Below are 15,877 nucleotides of genomic sequence, written 5' to 3'. Positions count from 1 at the left end.
TTCATGGGAAAATGTCTATCATAATCAAGACCTTTTTCTTGAGCTCATCTTGTACAAATTAGTCATACCTCATTCCTTATCACTTCTCCTTTTTCATCTAACTTGTTTCTGCAAATTCACTCAATACCTATAACATTTATGTTAGTAGGCTTGGATACTAAAGTTCAAGTTTTTTTTATTTCCAATTTGATCAAGTTCCTCTTTCATTGCTTCAATCCAATCATCATATTTTAATTCACCCTTGACAATCTTAGGTTCAACTACAGATGACAAATGAGTTGTTTCCTTTGTCTTACTTCTTGTCATCACACCAACATTCTTAGCTCCAATAATTTATGTTTGAGAATGATTAAGCTTCACATACTTGGAAGCACTAGTTCAACTATTTGATTTCCTTCATCGTCATTCACCAATCAAGCACCATTAAATTCTTCATCAACTTATGTGGTATTGTATCAAGTTCCACTAGTTCATAAAAATAATACTATTATAGTCTTCTAGTTCCTTCTTGTTGTCTTCTTCATTCTTTTATGAGAAATCATCAACCTTGATATTTTCACTCTCAATCAGCTCATTAATATTCTTGTTCAAAGATTTGTAAGCTTTACTTCTAGTGGAGTAACTAAGAAGTATCAAAATTGCCATTCATTTCATCTTTTTCAGTGTAACATTTACTTCCAAATACCTTGAAATAAATGAAATCATGTGTATGACCATACCATAATTCATAAGGTATTTTATTTATACCTTTATAAAGTTGTACCCTATTCAAAGTGTAAACAATAATACTCACCGCTTATCTGCAAAATATTCGTGTGACTCCTATTTTCTTTAAGAATGTCCTTGCACATTCACCTATTGATCTTTTCCTCCTCTCTATAAAACTATTTTGTTGTGATGTTCTTGGTGCAATCAATTTCCTTTTGATTCCATGCTCATCTCAGAATGTAGTGAATTCATGTGAAGTGAAATCATCTCGTCTATTAGATCTAAGGCACTTGAGAGTTCTATCTATTTCCTTTTTAACTCTTTCCTTATACATCTTGAACAAATGAAAAGAATCATTTACTTGACTTTCAAAAAATGACTGACATCATCCTTGAATAATCACCAACAAACAATATGAAGTACTTATCACCATAATAGCTCTCAAGTCCAATTGATCCACATAAATTCGTATGTACCAGATCAAAAATGTACTTTGAAGAATAGACCTTAGTAGTGAAACTAGAACTTTTCATCTTTCCTAAGTGACACTATTTGCACATTGCATTCTTAGTTTTGACTAAAGTAGGCATCCCTCTCTCACATCTTTTCTTGCTAATCTTTATTAGAGTACCAAAATTAACATAAAAATGTCTTTTATACCACAACAAACACTTTTCTACTTTACCAATCAAATAATATCCATTAGTAGTGTCCAATCAGAATACATTACCTTTTGTCTTCTCACCATAGCAATCAATTCACCTAACTTTCCTGATATCTTGCATATATCACTACAATAATCAAAGTTGAAATCTATATTATTCAATTGTGATACACTCAATAAATTATACGTCAAGCCATCAACCCAATAGGCATCATCACAAGTAAATTTTATATTAAGTTCTATAGAATCTTTACCTCTTATCACACAAGGTGATCTATTACCAAATATGACTATGCCTCCATCATATTTTTTTGTTGAGATGAACTTATTTCTATCACCATTCATATGTGGTGTGCATCTATTGTCAATAATTTAGTCATCATTGTTATTGATGCTTGATATTAATGTCTTTTCTTCACTGACTCCTTCACCAATAGATGATTCTTCCTTGAGTGCAAAAAAATATGATTATCTTCATCATTAATTCCATCAGAGTCATTACTTGCAGCATCTTCTGCTAGATAATAGGCTTTCTTGATCTTGTCCTTGAAGTTATTGAATCTCTTGTACTTTTCCTTCTTTTCATTGTCTTTCTTGTCATTATTAGAGCATGTATGAGATAATCCCAACAAGAAAGAGTATTCTTACCTTTGTACTTTCTATTGCCTTTATGAAATCTCTTAGCTTAATGCCTCAAATTCTTCTAATTATTTTTCCTCAGTTAGTAAACACTCATGATCATTAAAAATGAGAAACTTCTAATCCTTTTCTTGATGAACTAATAGTTAGGGAAGCTTTGAAAGAAGATTTTACTATAGGTAAACTATTATAAAAATTGCTCAACTCAAAGGTAGCAAGTTTTCCAACCAATGAGTCCAAAGTAACATTATCGAGGCTAATAGATATCAACTCTTGAATAACAAAAACTCTAATAGCATAACGAGTAAAAGAGTTCTCAACACTTTACTTACAATGTCATCTTCTAAAATTTGACCTCCAACTCCTTTGATTACATCAATAAATTCCTTTAGCCACAAACTTTATTGTGTAATGTTTTCTCCTTCTTACATCCTCATTTCATCATATTTGACTTTGATACTGTCAAATTTAGCTTTTCGTACATGAACATAACCTCTATAGACTTTCATTAGTTTATCTGACATGTCCTTTACATTGTCCATGTCCTTGATATCAACGAACTCTACATAAGACATGGAACTTGCAATCTCTATCATCACATAGCTATGAACCAACATTTCTCTTCTATTATCTGCATATAGGGTTCCAATCCATGGTGTGTACTTCATTGTAAGGAAACTCAATTCTTTCTCTCCATGTATTGACAAATGTAGCTTCATCATGCTTACCCATGTCTTAAAGTTTTCATTTGTGACCTTAGGAACCTCCTTCCTACTCATCTTCAGATCTTCTCCCTTAGCTATTATACTTTCTCAATCAAGAAACCAAAGATCTAATACTAACTATTAGTAAAAGTTTGATTATTGGGGGGAGTGAATAAGTAATTAGCAAATCAAACTTAAATCTCACCCAATTCACCAAATCAAAAATGATAAACACTTAACCTCTTAAACATTCAATTGACACAAAGTAAAATGAAATTTATGTAACATGAAACCACATGAAAATTAATCACACAAAGTAGACACTATATTTATCTCATGGAAATCCAATTTGGGTGAAAACCACAATATGAGATGATTCCCACAAACTGTGTACTCTTCTATGTTTCCTGATTAAGGGTTACAATCAAAATTGTTATGTGTTACTCAGTTAAGGGATTTTCCTATAGATATGTTAAAGTCTTTACCCTTCTAGAAGTAATCTAGTTAGAGTATTTTGAATGTTCATTATAATGCCACTTAGTTAGAGGATTTTATAATAGAGATTTCATAAGATCTACTCAATTAGGGAATTTTTTTTACAATGGTTAGAGAATAATAGAAAGAAAATGATTTCTAAGTTGCACTGCCTCTGCTAGATCAAATCCAATTAACTATTGTATCACTACAACGTGCCCAACATTGTTCTCTGGTTTGATCACACTCGATTCTAACACTCACATAGCAACCAAATCCTTCTCCAACTTCACAACAAACTTATAATAAGAAACTTTCTTCTTCTTGGTTTTTCCTTTAAGTAGAATTCCATCCACCGCCTTAAAAAAAACTAAATTTAATAGTCCAAATTAAATTTGATATCATAAAACACATCTAACCATCCATGGATTATTTTCTCTTGATGGTGTCAACTCACATTTGAAAGTCACCTTGGGAATTGGTCCATCTCATAAGTCATTTTGACCCAAACAAATCTTCTCGAAAAATCTTCCTTGTACTCATTCCTAGATCAGTTGTACTGAATTCCTTTTCACAAATAATGCAAATACCTTCCTACTCTTCAAAAATCATCACCGATCCCTACAATTCAAATCTCATTGATGTAATGCAAGGCATAAAAATCCCCAAAGGAAATGTCCTAGCCCCCAAAAAAATAACCACATAGTGGAAACACAACACAAGATACAAGATGTGATACCAAACTCAACTCTTTGTTCATAAAATAATTGATTACATGCAATGTGTGGGGTTGTAAGGCCTTCTTGGTTAGACAAAATATAAAGCAAGTAATAATTTTTCAAGATCCCTCAAGATCTAATTCCAAACCTTATCTAGTCTAGATCCACATTCTGATAGAAACTCTAAGAAGAATCTAAACTTGTGCTCGCAAGCCACCAAGCAACCTTCTCGTTTCCCAAGCCCACACTTAACTACTAGCTCTACACAGCTTCGCTACTCTCAACCACTCTTCTTCTCCACCCTAGATGATTATGACTCAAGACTCCACAAGATCCTCTACTTCTACCCAACTAAGCCACAACTCAACCTAGTAACTTACAAATTAAATATACCCTTACATTAAATACACACTTAAGCCACAAGTCAGCCTACAATAGATATTAAATACCAAAATGTCTTGGAAATCTTACAACACTCATTAAATACTTAAACACATAACCAAGGCCCAAATAGGTCCACACAAACTTTTATAATTACTCCATGTCATAATCACACACCACATGCATTAATTGCACCAAGCTGATTGATCAAGTCTGCAAGAATTCTGCTCGGCAAGCCCAAATTGTCGAGCGTCAGCAAATATTACCAAGAATGATTGAGCTCCTACAAGCATTAATGAGTTTCTCACATGTTGAGCAACATAGTATACACTAAGAAACAATATATGCTAAGCTACTTTAGCGACCAATCCCCTCAACCAATACTACACCCAGTAATGACCGAGCACCACTCCTTTGGTGGCCGAGTCCACAACTCCAAAGTCAAAATCCCTCCACTATGTAGATTGCCAACTAACCTAGGATGCTCCTACATCAGACACCCCAGGCACGAAAATATGTTCTTAGTAGCGGGAAGAACATCTTCTGGGACTCGACACATAAATCCCAAACTTGTTCTTTACATACATATCCTCCAAGTCTTCAACTTGTAAACTTTTCCCCTTGTTTTATCTCAACTTCTTCACATCTATCCTCGACGTGCCACATGTTAGCTTTCCATGCTGATCTCTAACCCTCACAGAATCCTTCAACTCAACTTGACATACTCAAGTTCCTTCAACCAAGTTCTTCATTTTGCAAAGGAATTAGGGAATGCTTCCTGCCACCTTTTTTAATAATAATCACATTCTTGACACAATCATGCATAGCCCTACAATCATATTGCCAAGGTCTACCAAGCAATATGTGATAACTAGTCATGTCCACAATATCACATACCACTTGATCCTTATACTGCCCAATCTAAAAATCAACAAGACAATGATCCCTCACTTCCAAAGCATGTTCATCTTGTAACCAACCAATCCTATTAGGACAATGATGTCTTGCTCTCTTCAAACTAAGCTTTTTAACCATCTCCTCAGAAAAAATGTTATCAGTACTACCACCATCCACAATCACATAGCATATTTTACCACCAGACTTACAATAAGTCTTGAACAAATAACCACACAATGGAAACACAACACAAGAAATAAGATTTGATACCAAACACAACTCTTTATTCATAAATCAACTGATTACATGCAATGTACCAGGCTATAAGGCCTTCCTGGTTACAACCAAATATAAAGTAAGTAATAGTTATGCAAGATCTATCAAGATCCAACCCAAACTCTAGCTAGTCCAGATCCACACTCTGGTAGAAACCTCCAAGGAAGATCTAAACTTATGCTCGCAAGCCCACCAAGCAATCTCCTTATTTTCCAAGCCTCAACTACTAACTCTTCAAAGTTTGCTCCTCTATCACATCCTCTTCTCCTAGCTGGATGATTATCACTTAAGACTCCACAAGACTTCCTACTTATACCCAACTAAGCCACAGGTCAGCCTAGTAAGTTACGAATTAAATAAACCCTTACATTAAATACATGTTGAGCCACAAGTCAACCTCCAATATATATTAAATACCAAATGCCTTTTACAACACTAATTAAATACACATTGAATAAATAACCAAGACCCAAATAGGTCCACACAAACTCCTACGATCGATCCACATCATGATCATATGCTACACATTAAATACACCAAGTCATCCAATCTAATCTACAAGATCTCTAGTCGAAAAAATACACTGTTGAGCAACAACACCACTGTACAAACTGATCAAGCTAGTATGTGTCGAGTCCACCAACAATTGAGCCCCTTCATTGATGGAGCTACTCAGTCAACACACTGAGCTCCCAATGCATGTTGATTGCCTTCAACAACCAAGCACCTCTAAGATCGCCAACCACCTCTTCTTTTACATAGTAACACTCCAAGTATTCTCCAAAGAAACTACCAAGCATTCCTCCAAGAACTCTAAAGTAGTCACCGAGAAAACCCATGATGCTCTTGCATCAGACTCCTTAGGTAAATAGAAAAGTGTGTCCCACACTTTGATGCTCAAAGAAAAATCCAATCCAATCTTCGTCGTCATCTTCATCAAGGGTTTCCACTCCATCAAGGACAAGAAAACCAATATGTAAATCACCCTCTGCATCATTCTGTCAAACATCAAAATCTCTCGAATCTCAACAACCCAATCAACATGCTCACTCTTAGGAACACATTGAACATAATGCTTCACAGGTAAATCCTCATTCATGTCAACCATCAACAAATCAAGAACATACAAATCTGCAGTACCATCTAGATCCAAAACCAAATCCACATCAGCAACAAATGCCAAAATCCCAACACCATCAATCTCATTGCTCATAATAAGATCACCCACAACAATCAGATCATCCATAACCAAGTGCTCTAAAATTTTCATGTTAGAATCAAGCAATTGATCATGAATTCCAACCTCCATCCCAACATCAACAATGTTAGGAACCTTTTCAGCAACAACCACAAGTTTCTCTATAGGTTTCGCATCAAACTCCAAAAAATGATCAACAAAATGAACCTCAACCTCGACCTTGTCATGTCATCTTTGTTCTCGAACAAGTCTTCTAACTGGCTAGACAAATCTCTTCTAGATCAATAGACTCCAACTCCAATAGCATACAAATTCTTTCTTTTGTTTCTCAACTCTTTTAGAAAAAGAAGCATCCACAACAACATCCACTCGAGCAATCATCTCATTAATCCTTGTCTCCACTATATTATAGATATTCACAATAAACCCAGGGTCCAATCTTCTTGGAAGCATCTTCCAATATTTTTGTGAACCCTCTGCAACAAATCTTTCCCATGCACCTTGTGGCAACCCAAATTGTTTGTAAGTTAGATCATAACCTACCACCTCACATGAACAACCATGAATAAATCACAAGTCCAAGAACACATATCTACAACAAACTTTCTATGATCATGCTCCAATAAGATCAACCTTCCATCTTCACATCCATTGATCCATCTACAAGTCCTCTATAATTGCAAGTCAGGACCACTATCTTCCACCTCACAATCAAGTTATCTAGGACTCTGAAAAGAATAATCCACCACAAGATCAAGATGTTCTTAGATCAACTTCTCCTAACCCACAATTGTTCTCCGATACCACCTGATGCAGTGCAAGGTAGGAGAATCCCCAAAGGAGATGTGCTAGCCCTCGGCGAATAATCACATTGTGGAAACATAATATAAGAAATAAAATCCGATACCAAACATTACTCTTTATTCATAAATCAATTGATTACATGCAATGTGTCGGGCTATAAGGCCTTCTCAGTTATGGCCAAATGCAAACCAAGTAATAGACCTATAAGATCCCTCCAGATCCAACCCAAACTCTAGCTATTCTAGATCAACACTCTGGTAGAAACCTCCAAGGAAGATCTAAACTTGTGCTCGCAAGCCCACTAAAAAATCTCCTAGTTTCCCAAGCCTTAGCTACTAGCTCTTCAAAGTTCGCTTCTCTACCACATCCTCTTCCCCCAGCTAGATGATTATTCACTCAAGACTCCACAAGACCCCCTACTTATACCCAAGTAAGCCTTAGGTCCTCCTAGCAAGTTACGAATTAAATAAACCCTTTCATTAAATACATGTTGAGCCACAAGTCGACCTCCAATAGATATTAAATACCAAATGCCTTAGAAAGGCTTGCAACATAACCAAGACCCAAGTAGGTCCACACAAACTCCTACGGTCGATCCACCTCATGATCATATGCTACACACATTAAATACACCAAGTCAACCAATATAATTTGCAAAAACTCCAGTTGGAAAACCACGCTGCCAAGCAACAATACCACAGTACAAACCAAGCAAGCTAGTATGTGCTGAGTCCACTAGCAACCAAGCCCCTTCATTGATGGAGCAGCTCGATCAACACTGCAACCAAGCATCACTAAGCTCCTAGTGCATGTCGAGTTCCTTTGATGACCAAGCACCTCTAGGATCGTCGAGCACCTCTTCTTTGACCAAGTAACACTCCAAGTATTCTCCAAAGCAACTACTGAGCATTCCTCCAAGAACTCCAAAGTAGTCACTGAGTAAACCCATGATGCTCCTGCATCAACAACCTCTTAAACAACTCAAGTTCATAATCAAAACGTATGAACTTAGCCTTCGATTTTGTCACCATCAATTTTCAAGTGATCTTCATTTCACCTTCCTCTTCTCTATCTCTTTGCAATTCTTTCCACCAAATAAAAACATGTTCTTTCAACTTAGTTTGTGCCAACCTCACTCTAAGCAGATCTCCAATATATTCTAACTCAAAGTAGTCTCCCATTCACCAATCCAACCAATTAGGTCTTCAGGATTCAAAGTACTTAAGAAATTAGAAACATCCATCTTATGCTTCACCTTCAATGGAGTGCTAGATCTATCCAGCCGACCAACTCTATCTTCCATAGATCTCTCCACAAGACTGGTTCTATCCTTGCCACTCTATCCAGCAACCTCAAAGTATTCAACGACTTCCTCATTACCATCTTTAGTACCCACATTCCTAGGTACACTAGCAATAGCCCTCATAATCTCATTCTTCATCAACTCCATCTCAGATCTAAAATCTGTTTTAACCTTCTCTGTGATCCTTGCTTTCATAGCATCACAAAGATCTTTAATTGCCATAGGGTCCAATCTTCTTGGAGGCATCTTCCAAGATCTTCGCAAACCCTCTTCACCCTAGGTCTTGGTGCAAATTGCCTCAACTTTGACAATTTGTCTACATGCTCAAGAAAAATTTCTTTGAAACTACTTGATGTAGTGGGAAAGACAACACAAGATACTAGATCTGATACCGAACTCAACTCTTTATTCATAAAATAACTGATTGCATGTAATGTGCCAGGTTGTAAGACCATCCAGGTTACGAGAAAATATAAATAAATAAATAAATTTGCAAGATCCAATTGCAAACCCTACCTAGTCTAGATCCACAATTTGATAGAAAGTCCAAGAAGAATCTAAACTTATTCTCACAAGACACCAAGCAACCTTCTTGTTTCCAAAGCCCACACTTAGCTACTAGCTTTGTGCAACTTCGCTCATCTCAGCCACTCTTCTTCTCCACCTTGGATGATTATGACTCAAGACTTAACACAACCCTCTACTTATACCCAACTAAGCCACAAGTCGTCCTAGTAAGTTATAAATTAAATAAACCCTTACATTAAATATATATTTAAGCCACACATCGGCCAACAACAAATATTAAATACCAAAATGCCTTAAGTCTTACAACACTCATTAATACACATAAACAAATAAACAAGACCCAAATAGGCTCACACAAAATCCCACAATTTCTCCATGTTACAATCACATGCCACATGCATTAAATGCACCAAGCTGGTTGACCAAATCCACAAGAACTCTACTCAACAAGCTCAAACTGTTAAGCGTCAGCAAATATATCAAGCATGAATAAGCTCCCACAAGCAATGCCAAGTTCCTCACATGTCGAGCAACATAGTATACACCAAGCAATAGTAAATGTTGAGCTCCTTCAATGACCAGGCTCTTTGACCAACACTACACCTAGTAATGATCAAGCACCACTCCTTTGGTGACTGAGTCCACAATTGCAAAGCCAAAATCCCTCCAACATGTAGGATTGCCAACTACCCTAGGATGCTCTTGCATCACTCATGATTGCTCTCCAAATATTCATTATCTATTCTTCATCACCAATTCACCATTCACCAAAATTCCAATTTCTTTATTTACTTGTTCTTGTTAGCATTACATCCAACTCATCGAATTTCCTTTACTTGTACTCATTATCAGTTGTGCTCACCAACATATCATCTGAACGATGTGATCAACCATATTCTACAATCACTTCAAATAATTCATTACCGATATGAAGTAACATTCAAATCACTTAACTATTTGTCATTGATTGTTTTAGGAATTACTTGATTTGAGCTCATCCATCACAACTTACTCAATTCAACATTCTGGAAGTCGTAGTCCTAAACATAACACCACAACACATGTTTTAACCCCTTTTTAGAACAACAACTCTAGAATCACACCAGAGCTCGTCCTTTACTTCAATGAATATGTGGTAACATGCTAAAAACACTTAGTCAACTAGTTGACAACAATGAAAACCAAATAACTAATTTATCTATTAACAAATCTTGTTCTAATCTTCATCAACTCATCATGTAACATCCCTACAATAGTCTTCTCATTAATCATACCAACAAACTCATCCAACAATCTTCTCAATGCATTACCTCATGAGTTACACCAACACTACCTTCTTCAACCTCAATATTCTTATATAGAGAAAATTCTTCCTCATTCCCTATTTCCCCCCATCACTAAGAGAAGTTACAACCTATACAGACACGTCTTAACTCTTGCTCTCATTACCTTCTAAGATTAGATCTAATCCCGAGAAATCCCTTTATTCCTCCAATTCTCCCTCTTCCAAATCTTAGATTTCCAATGTTATTTCTTCTCTCCCTTCCTCTTCCAATTCACAATCTTCTTCCCTCCATCTCTCCCCTCACTACTACTCCTTCAAAATGAGTCTAGATCTCTTTCTGATTGAACCTTCCTACTTTCTATATTTCCTAAATCCTTATTTACAACTTTCTTCATTTCTTCATCTTGGTGAAGGATATTTTCTAGAGATTCCTTGTATTCATTGATGTTGACATCTTGTCCCTAAATATTTACCTCCTCATTTACTAGTAATGTGCTTTGATCATTCTTTCCATGTATCTCCATACTATATTTTGATCCTACTTCCTCCACCTACGTGCCCTTATTTCATTCAAAAAAAATCTCTATGCAAGCTATTGTTGGGTTTACCTCCGAACCCTTAGTTAATTCATTGCCCTTCTTTCCCTTAATCTCCTTTATTGTTCTTACCTCCATGCACAAGGTAGCTCCTTTATTCTTATCCTTCCCATCAGATTCCATTTCCCTAGTAGCCCTATTCTAACCCCCCACTATGTCTCCTTCCTCTACCTTCTCTCTTTCTAGTGACAAATACACTTTTTCAAAAATAGTGAATACCCCCTTGGCATTTATTCAACCTAATTTTCACCTCCTCATTATAAGTAGATTGCCTTAATTGAGACACTTCCTCTTCTTTGTCTTCCTTTGTTAGCTTAAGCATCCCATAAAAAAACCTTGGTTTAATAATAAATGTATAATACGTGGTGCTCAACTCTATGGGATCAATCTCATTAATGTCGATATCCATTTACTATAATCACATTATTTGTTAGAATAACTCTTTTCCTAAAAAACAACATATTCTCCTATCCCATTACCTATTTTCTTAATAGCTTCCTTGTTAAGCAATTCTACTACAAGACCCAACAACATAATTGACTTATCTACTTTAAATGTTTCAAATTTCGTCATATTAACATTTGCATGCCTATCAAAAAAACAAAGGTATGTTGTTTAAAACAAGGGGATTTGCCTCATAAAAATTCTCACTTAATTCTTTTACTATTACAATCTATATAAAGAAAATGATCACATAAAATCACTACACCTACCTTTTTATTGAGCATCCTTTTGAACCAACATGCAATCTGATCAATTGGGGTTCTCGCACCACACTATCAAATAAAGACCCCATATGTTTTACATCCATCATGGATTTCTAAAATTATCCAGCCTTCTGGATTAGGGTTTCAATTTTGTTGTTGCAAGCCCCCATTTTGCCCTGGTTTTGCAGGCTTCTTTGAAATAGCTCAAGGGATTTGATGATGATGTTGATTATCATTAATTGACTTAGATCCGTGAGGATCACTTCTTTTATCCTTAAATTGAGGTTTTTTCATCACATTATGGGTCATTTTGATTTGGGGAACTGGTCTTATAAACCCTCCTCAACATTTTGCAATTTTTCAAATTTATTGGCTCTACTTGAGTGATGAATCACAAGTGTTTGTATAAACCCTTCTTGTTTCAAAGGCTTCATGTCCTTTTCTTTTTGCTTTGATAGTTCTCCGTGACTTTACCATATTCCATCCTCCATTTTTTCGGTGATTGAAGATGGGGACCCTATTCTCTATTCCAATCACATAATACCCACTCACGTATCTAGTTTCATTGAAGAATATTTTTTGTCTTTCTATTCGTTCTACTTTGAGACTAAAAATGGAAAGCCATTTTTTTTAATATACTATATTTAAATGTGCAAATTTAACTTTAAAAAGATCATGTAAGATCAATAAAAGAATTTCTTTTAAAATCTTTTTTCCAGAAAAGAAATTGTACCCTAAGCCTCTATCCAAAACCTAGCATACACAAATACATAAAAGTGATGCTCTATAAGAATAGAAACTAGATACCTAGACATTTCTACGTCCAACCTAATTCCTAAAATTAAAATACTGCCAAGAAATTTGAATTTTGGACCCATCCTTGAATTCAAAAGAGACAATGTACAGTAACTTAAGTTAGTTAAGATATCTGCGTCATCCTTATCCCGCTACTTTAGACGGCTCACATTTCAAGAACTAAAATAAATTGAAGGAAATAATGCTGTTCAAGTGTGTTCACAAACAAAGGCTGATTCGCCGGGATGACCATTACAAAAATTCGTGTAGGTTGCGTGGATTTTGCCTTACTGGGAAAGTACATATAAAGGAATAATTGAGAGAATATGGATGACAGCAAGAAAATGCAGGAATGTCGAATGCACGCATATATACAACCAGAGATTTGATTGACGATGAGGAGAAAAATACAGGGGAGCAGCGATCTGGGAAGCCTTCTTCGTCTCAAGGCATCCTTGGGATTTTTTGAGGTTAAAAACTCTACATTATCTCATTTTCTGAAATTTCGTAATTTTATCCTGTTTTCGCATAAACGTTTTTTCTTTTCAGTTTTTGCTGTTTTGAAATCCAGCTGATGATGCACTGGTAAGCCGCCGTTTGTTTGAGGGGATTTTTTTTGTTTTGTTTTGTTTTTTCTCATTTTTTGTGCTAGGGGCTCGAAATGCAACGTTCGTTAATTTCTCCTAAAAGCGGCCATGAGATTTAGACGAATACTGGACTGTAGCGTTTTTTAGGCTTTGAAGGAAACAGTCAAAGCCGTTAGTTTTCCGTGAAGGTCTAAAAATTAGAGCTTATCAGGTGATTTGAAGTTTTTAAAGGAGAATGTTCGCAGAAAAGTAGTTAATTTTATCGCTATACAGAGTTTTAGGAGAGATGTGTTTGGATTTTAGGTTTTGTGTTCTGAGCCAGGTTTGCTCAAAGTTTTAAAAATTATACAGTTAATTACGAGTTCTGAAGCTTTTAAAGGAGAATGTATGCTAGAGTTTATTCAATTTTAGCACTATAAGAGGTTTTGGAGAAGGTGCTAGCGATTTCGATTTTATTGCTATACAGAGTTTTAGGAGAGATGTGTTTGGATTTTAGGTTTTGTGTTCTGAGCCAGGTTTTCTCAAAGTTTTAAAAATTATACAGTTAATTACGAGTTCTGAAGCTTTTAAAGGAGAATGTATGCTAAAGTTTATTCAATTTTAGCACTATAAGAGGTTTTGGAGAAGGTGCTAGCGATTTTAGGTTTCGTGTGCAGACCAGAAAATTTACAGTAGATGTGAAAAATTTATTTGCTTAGCGCCATTGCGAGCTTCTGTCTTTCCTTTAACTTGCTAAGTTTGTCTTTGCTAAGTTCTGGTGAAGATCTGCGCAGCATGCCTCATAATATGGTATTTGTTTTTAGCTTCTAGAGCAAAAGTAAAAGCTTTCCAATCCAAGAGAGAATATAATTAGGTCAGTAAGATTTCAAAATATGCATTAATGATGAAAATATATAATTTTCTCCTGTATCTGCTTCCCGGGAAAGGATGGAGACTCTGTTTTGAGCTTAAGGATTGAAGGCAGATTTATGAAGCGTTCTGTCTGAAAAATGAGGGTTTCCTTTTTCCTCTTTTTCTTCAACGCATGAAATCATTCAGAGCATCACATAATTTAACAAGTTTATCCACTATGCTGATCTCTGCCTAGATAGCAAATTAATTATAATAGATGTGTAAATTGGGAGCCAAGAATACGAGTTTCTGCATTTCCTTTCAAATTGCTGAGAGTTTGTCTTTTTATAAAATTTGGCGAAGATCTCCGTAAGTGACCTGCAATTCCTTTTTTTTTCAATTTCTAAAGCAGATAAAAAGTTTTCAAATCCAAGATTGACCATAATAGGAAGCTAAAATTTCAAAACATTTATCAATGACATGATAAAAATTTCAAAACATTCATCAATGATATGATTATATATAGAAAAACAAAATTTCCCCTGTATCTGCTAGTTTAATGAAGATTTCTGATTGCTCTGTTTGACAAGCGAGGGTTTCCCATTTGACCTTTGAAGTATTAAAATCATTCAGAGTATCACACAATTTAGCAAGGTAATCCACTATGCTTATCCATGATAACAAATTGGTTGTCATTATTAATTGACCTGGCCAGCAATTGAACTACTTATAATATTCATCTCCATGAGCCATGCATTAAACATAGGCAATTTTTTGGGAAATCCCTGAAATTGTCATTCAAAGAAAATCAATTAAAATAACAATTATTTTCTGTTTCTTCCAGTTCTTCTCATTTTGACGATGAATCACGGAGTGGAATTCTAAATGTTGATACAATCAAATTCAGAAAATTAAAAACTCTGAACATGGATTGTAGAAATCTATTTACACTAACTACTATTTACACTAATACTGCATGTTTGCATTTTTTCAGTTCTCTGTTTCATGGCGTATGCATTTTTCTGATACAAATTATTTTGTTCATGCTTCCGCAGATTTCTTAAGGTTGAAGGGGCTTTTTTAGGACAGATTGAACTAATTGAATTTCCACATTTGATGGGTATATTTTTGGCAATGGCGGAGGGTTTGAACGTATGCACTTCTGGATTATGGGCCCTGCAAGAGCGCCGTTTATCTGTAGCATTCAATACGGTCACTTATTTGGTAAGATCGGCTTTGCGCCTAATTTTAGTGGGGCGCTTCATTATCAGGGGCCCCGCTAGATTCGCCTGATCTCCATGTACTATTTTGTAAGCCTATATTTGGTTGGTGAGGGACCAATTGTTTCAGAACAAGCAAAAATAGTGTGTACCAGAGCTTTCATGTTCTTCTATTCATCTAAGGCAAAATAATAATATCAGCACATTTTTTACTGAAGATATTTGTCATATATACCTTCCTTGGATCATAACTGATATAATTAGAAATGAGATTGGATTGAATTACAGATTTCAGCATCCAGCAAAATAAATTGGGTAAGTGTAAGGAACTGTGGATTGTAATTGTTGTAGTTTAAATAATTGTCATTGGGTTTTCATGATGGATAACATATGTGGAAATAGATGGGATCTAATGATGGGCTCAAATCTAACTCGTCAAGTTAATTGTTTATATTTATACTACGTCAAATCTTACGACTTTCCTGTTTGGATCATAATTGTTATAGTTACACATATGACTCGAATGAATCATAGGTTTTTCAGCATTCGACAAAATAAACA

General features: G+C 35.5%; 1 long non-coding RNA gene across 1 annotated transcript; it reads left to right on the top strand.

The window, feature by feature from the left end:
• The first annotated feature begins 12,851 nt into the window (after positions 1-12,851).
• LOC149562489 (uncharacterized) lies at positions 12,852-15,533 on the top strand. Its single transcript, XR_016363953.1, has 2 exons — positions 12,852-13,148; positions 15,152-15,533. It is a non-coding gene; the product is annotated as an uncharacterized LOC149562489 (long non-coding RNA).
• The last annotated feature ends 344 nt before the right edge of the window (positions 15,534-15,877 follow it).

The sequence above is a fragment of the Cupressus sempervirens genome, chromosome 4, assembly GCF_028749045.1.
Source record: "Cupressus sempervirens isolate cs-2001-9-10 chromosome 4, ASM2874904v1, whole genome shotgun sequence".
Classification (NCBI taxonomy): domain Eukaryota; kingdom Viridiplantae; phylum Streptophyta; class Pinopsida; order Cupressales; family Cupressaceae; genus Cupressus; species Cupressus sempervirens.
Note: the sequence above shows the minus strand (reverse complement) of the source record. Positions and strands in the feature narration are given on the sequence as shown.